At 38.6% G+C, this 6,599-nt stretch overlaps 1 pseudogene; it reads left to right on the plus strand.

The window, feature by feature from the left end:
* Positions 1-1,669: 1,669 nt before the first annotated feature.
* On the plus strand, positions 1,670-2,740 carry LOC120516457 (annotated as a pseudogene).
* Positions 2,741-6,599: the final 3,859 nt, after the last annotated feature.

Here is a 6,599-nt window from a genome sequence, read left to right on the forward strand (position 1 = left end):
CCCCCAAACCCAAGCTGAGCTTTTATCCCGTTACAACCCCGGAGACCATTCCCCTAGAAACATGGACTGTAACCCTAACAATAGTTACCAAAAATGTCCACTGAATTAGAAAAAGGCCATAAGTCCCTAAAATTCAGCCCTGATCATGACAATGGCTCTTTTAGGTCAGTTGCCATTCTTAGCTGTCCGCTTGCTGTTGCCACACTAGCTAATAAATTCTGTTTTGTGGCTTTCGCTGGCCTGCCACTTTTTTAAAGGATTCCCTGATGCTGGCCCTGAAGCTGCTCATTTGCATAATGGAATGGCAACTCATAGTGGTGGCGAGTCGTCCTCACACTGATTCAACTTATCAGCATTATTATATATAAAAACATTGAAAATGTCATAGGAAATTATTTTCATAATTAAATACATCAGGATTTTCAGTTGTGACTTACAGTGTGTATAACTGGTGCTTGAACATTTTCAGTTGATGAATGTCAGGCGTAGTGTGCACCCAGAACTCTTGCCTGACCAGGACACCTCCACGCTGGGAGAGACCAGGGAGCAAGCGTGGTCAGAGCGTTACCTCCCGGGACGCTAGAGGGCAAAGCCTCTGGGATGTAGTGGTGCCTCGGACTCCCACAGGGCTTCATGGGAGTTGGAGTTTGGGATCCGCAGGCACTGCCAGGGGGTACTGCAGCAGGAGCTGCTGAGCCCTTATGGGCAGTTCTTACAACCAAGGTTATTATACGTAGTTTTGCCTTGTTATATTAGTTTTTATTTCTATATTTTTCTGTCCTTATTTGGAAATTCAGTTTACTTTTAGTTTTCCTTCATCGTGTATTTTTAGTTTTAGTTTAGTTTTTATTTCACAAAGACATTTCTATTTTATTTTTATATCTATTAGTTTCAGTTTTAGTTTTAGTAATTATGGCATGGAGCTCCTACTGAGTTTAGTTTTGTGTCACAATCAGACAGAACTGTACACTTAACAGATTTGGATATGAGTTTAATGTTAGTGGAAGCTAACTACACTATATGGTTTACTGTCTGGTTTTGTTTTTGTTTGATAAAAACCAAGCATAATCAAAACTAGATACTGAATGTGAACAACTTTACACAATTTTATAATTTTTAAAATATTTTCTCATGAAAATCACAGGGGCTTAGTAAGAACAGGGCTCTTAGACTTGAATCAGTGTGCAGACCCCACTTAGCTGTATTACGGGATACAAAGAAAAACAAGCATGTAGCAATATCAGGCATTTCGAGTTGTGAATATAAACTAAAAAAGATAAATTGATAAATATAGAATAAATACAAAAACCCATTAATATGTTTAGTTTTTCATCACTTGGCAGACTCTCTTCACCTACCTAACTTTGTTTGTGTTGCTTCATTGTTAAACAATGTTTTTAGAGCAAAAGTGATTGGTTAGCAACAATATGCTGATCTTGTATGATGACCTAGGGGGTATTTTTTGTACGTGGATTACTCACTTAGCCAGATGTAATTGTTGATGATTTGGCCTGATCCTGGATCTGTCGGTTTTTCGAAACTCTTGCTGGAAGTGTTGTCATTGCAAACACATCCTAATCCTCAAACCTACTCCGAGCAGGTTTGTTCTATGTAAACAAGGATTAGCTCACACACGTAATCAGTGATGGTGCGTGGAATTCATCCAGTCATGGCTTCGCCGTTCATGAATGAGCGACCAATTGATATTGGTGCGCAAATTATACGAAGAGAATTTCATGTAGAGAGGGATTTGCGCGATCGGCAAGATCCTTTATTGCTCCCAGAGGAAATTCTTTTTGAAAGATACCGCTTTAGCCGAGGGGGAATATTGTACCTGAAAGATTTATTAGCTCCTTATATTCAAAGTCAAACTTGGCGAAGTTGAGCTCTCACAACCACACAGACAGTATGCATTGCTTTGAGGTTTCTTGCAAGCGGCACTTTTTTATATACTGTAGGCGATGCTGAACATCTATCAAAAAATGCAGTTTGCCAGGCAATTCGTAAAGTCTGTTTGGCTCTGAAACATTTCCTTCGGGTTTTCATAGTGTTTCCTGGACACCTGCGTGTGCAGACCATAAAAGAGGTGTTTCATGCCATTGCAGGTAGGTAATACACAGGAAAAAACACCCACAGTTCCATAAAGAAGCTCACAATCAGCCTAACATTTCATTACCTAGGATTTCCAAATGTGATTGGGGCACTGGATTGTACGCAGATCCGAAAAAAGGCCCCATCAGGTCCAAATGAGCCAGATTACGTGAACAGAAAAGGCTTCCACACTTTTTGAAAGAGTTGAAAATAGCCAACAGGTATGTTGACAGTAAAATTGTTTGACCTACATGCTATCAATTCTCAGATGATCTGTGATGCATCCTACCTTGTATCAAATGTGGAGGCTAAATGGCCAGGGTCTGTTCATGACTCTAGAATTTTTAAGGAGTCACACCTTAAACAAGGTAATAATCTAATTATTAATCATGGTGATGTGTATATTGTATTCACAATTTTTACCTATTCCACAGGTCATCATGATGGAATCCTGCTTGGGGACAGGGGATATGCCTGTAGGAATTTTCTAATGACCCCGTTTCCTGACCCCAACCCTGGGCCACAAGCTCGATATAATGCAGCTCTGTCTAGGACAAGGGCACGAATTGAAATGACCTTTAGCCACCTGAAGGAGAGATTTCAATGTCCAAAAAGGCTGAGGGTTGCACCTGACAGAGCATGTGACATAATTGGTTGTCTTCAGTTCATGAAGTTCCATGTCCTGCTGTATTTTGCTTATTTTTAATTTCCTGTACGTGACTTTCTCCTGAATATATCTCTTGTATAGAGTCCTCACATTTTTCTGCAAATAAATACACAATTACAAATGCCTTTTTTCCTCTATATTGTATACACAGTATATCATTTTGAATCATTTCGTATCGAGTACAACAGATGGTTCAACCAACCTCACCATCTCCTTTTTTTGATGTGGATGTTCCAAAAGGTACATGTGTGCTGGCTACAGGCTCCTGCAACACAGTTATATCACAATTAGCACATGGGACTGATCAGAGTGGAGTTTGTTCAAACATTTGGAACATTTACCTCTCCTCCTGATGAATAATCAGACACAGTCTCTTCATCAAATATTTGACATTCGTCAATAGCTCGGTGGTCAGACACAGGTTCTAGGGATATGACATTCCCTGCAACTGATCCAACAAAAAAACAAATTAAAAAAGAGGGCTAAATGCGACATACCTATGGCACACATTGAGGACAAAATATATGCAATGACCATCATTTACCTGAAATGAAGTTACCACTGCATCCTGCCACTGGTTCTGAGGAGGAGCTTCCCCCTGGAATGCCCTCAGAAACCGGGCGATGGGCATTTTGCTAGATAGCCAACTCTTCTGCTGGGGTTAGGTCTGGACCGCTTGGACCTCCACCTGTTTTTTGTTTGTCTGCCTTCTTCTTATTAGCTTTCAAATTAATGGTCTTTCTATTATATATGATTCTTTATGTCAACAATTCTTTAAATAGTTATATACCAATATTTACCAGTTTGAAGTATATTCTTGTACTTCACTTTAACCTGTTCCCATCTTCTCCTTGTGCTCACGTTTGATCTGGAATTATGACATATTAAGTAATAATTAATGTGACACATAGGAAATTAAACGCTGCATTCAGTAAATACAATGCACACTACTTACGCGTTTAATTTGTCGGCCACTTTTTGCCAGCCATCTTTTCTAGTTTGGGCTGCTTTTGCAGTGTTACCCCTTGTACATATTAACTCTTGAAATTCTTCATATCCTTCGAATAACAGGTCCTGCTCCACTTATGTGAAAGAATGTGCCCGTTCTTTCGTCATTTTGTTGCATCCTATCAAGGACTTGCTGATCATGTTTTCTAGACTCAATATATATGGGCTTTTCAATCAGCATGGGCGCGCACAATCATCTCAGATGATTAGATCCAGCTAGACTAATCTACTACACTGCTGCATTTGAAAAACAGACCTATCCCGGATGAGTGTCACCAGCATTAACTTATCCAAGATGATGCACCTGATCTCGGATGATTTAAGCGACGTACAGAAAATACCCCCCTAGTCAGTCTCTTGATCAGTGCCATTTTATTTTCAAAAACCGGGAGTGGTCTCCCCTCGACTTTCTTGTATACTCACATATGGGGATAGATATTTAAGGAGTAAACCACAAGACAATGATTATATTTCTATATTATGTACATTAAGGAACCATCAACAACACATCATATCAAATTAATAATATATTGAACATCCATCCATCATCCAACCCACTATATCCTAACTACAGGGTCACAGGGGTCTGCTGCAGCCAATCCCAGCCAACATAAGGCGCAAGGCAGGAAACAAACCCCGGGAAGGGCGCCAGCCCACCATAGATATATTATTAGAACAATTATTATAAAAGTAAATTTCAATAAATTGGACTCTGCAGCTGCATGAATTAAAACAAAAAAAAAATAGAGTATGAGTTCAGGTAACGTACCACTTGCAGGTGATGGATTTGGCCCAAAAGTTAATACAGATCAACAGTTTGGTGTAACAACCACATGCCGAATTTCATCCATCTGTCTAGTTGCGTTTTTGAGTTATAGTGTTTACACACACACACACACACACACACAGAAATGCACACACACAATTCCAAAAAACTGTATTTTTGGACTCTGGGAGATCTATAACATCAAGATTCGATCAAAATATTAAGGTCGAATGTTTTCATGATTACTATACTTTCTCTATACTTCGTATATGAGACAGTAAAACTGATTTCTCCTGTGCGAAGGGGCAGGTAAATTGCTGTCAACAAAAAGCAGTCACCTGAGAAACTGAACTAAAACATTACTCACTCGTGATTTTTCTGTCCATATGGTAAACGTTTTGTTGACCAGAACATTCTAATTTCAGCTGTTTGAATTATATCTTGATATACAACAAGCACAAAGAAAGGTGGCATGTAATTCGCTTTCTATTTCACACGCTTTACGCGCCCACATTCAGCTTAATCAATATGTTCAATATGTGCAGGCGGCTTGTGGTGGATGACTTTCTGTTTTAGAGTTAAAACTTACAAGGGTTAAAGACTAATGGCAAGAATATTCATTCAAAAATGAAAACTAAAAATATTTTAGTAAATTATTATTTTATTTAGGTTAGTCTTTCCAGCTATTTTAATAGTTTAGTTTATCTTTAGTTTTTCATTTTGGTTTTGTTAATTATTTTATTTCAGTTTATGACAATGTTTTTTAGTAATAGTTTCAGTTTTGATTTTACTTTTCATTAACTATAATTACCTTGCTACCACCACACCCGGTAGAGCTACTGGAAATGAGTCATCAAGCACCTGAAGCATTTCCGGGTGCCTTATAAAAGGAGCCAGCAGCCACTACTTGGGAGCTACAGTCAGGAGGAGAAAGAAGGACTGAGAGAAAAGAGTGAGAGATAAACAGAGAAGACAAGAGGAAAAGAAAGTGTGTGGTTGGACTGTTGGGAACACTGCACTATAAACAAATCAAGTGTGCTTTTTGTACTTGTGTCTCTAGTGTCTGTCTGTGCCAGGTTAGCGTGGTTATAGCGCCATCTATCTTCCACACAGGTGATAAGCCTTAGCCTATATTTGATCAACCTTGGGAATGAGTGATAATGATGTTGTAGCATTGTCTGGAATTTTCTCAAGGTGTTTTCAGAAAGTGTAATATGCCATCACAGTATTCTAGCAGAAAGTGAACCAGAGAGGGAGCTTATACTTAACAGACACTTTTCATAGGAATTAACACACCCAGTGATGCTGCTTGGTTAACAAATAAACACTTTGCAAAGAATTCTGTGATGTTGCTTTTAGAAGCTGACATTTTTTATAAGCTCCATCTCTTTTGTGAGAAATGTTTATTTTTTTCACTTGAAGGTGTAAAAATGTAAAAAAGCTGCCTAGGAAGGTTTGTCATTATCTTGCTGTTGCTGATGGAACTGCAAGAAGACTTTTTAGGTAGGTTTTAGGATTCTAGTTATCACTTTGTACTTGCTGTTATTGGTTTTGAAACAAATAAATGTCGTTTGTGAGTGATACTGGCTTAATGCAGTGTTTCTGTCTGACTGCTGCTGGCCGGCCAGGAGGTTAGATTGTTTGTTTCTTGTCTATCTACGGACCCTTAAAAGCTCAATTGGACACCTTTGTGAAGTTCTCTACTGGTGGTAAACTGGGTTAAAGTAAAGTTTTGAAAACAAAGACAGTCACAGTCAATGATGCAGCCTGCCATAGGGGTCCTGAGGATAAAACACATGAGGTAGGAGGTTACAGGTAACATTTACATAGCTGGTTTAATCTTTTCTTAGTATTTCCACATTGAGAAAAGAACCTAATAGATTATTTGGTAACTTCTGTGTTATGTGCATGTCATAGGTGATCTGATACCATGATAAAACAGAGCAATAAATATCTAAAAAATAATGTAACACAGCCACCCCAAAAGAAAAAATGGCCCTTCACTTTAAGGGTATGGTCACTTAACAAAACTAATCAATAACTGTTGCATAATATATCATGTAGCTC

The sequence above is a fragment of the Polypterus senegalus genome, chromosome 16 (genome assembly GCF_016835505.1).
Source record: "Polypterus senegalus isolate Bchr_013 chromosome 16, ASM1683550v1, whole genome shotgun sequence".
Lineage (NCBI taxonomy): Eukaryota > Metazoa > Chordata > Cladistia > Polypteriformes > Polypteridae > Polypterus > Polypterus senegalus.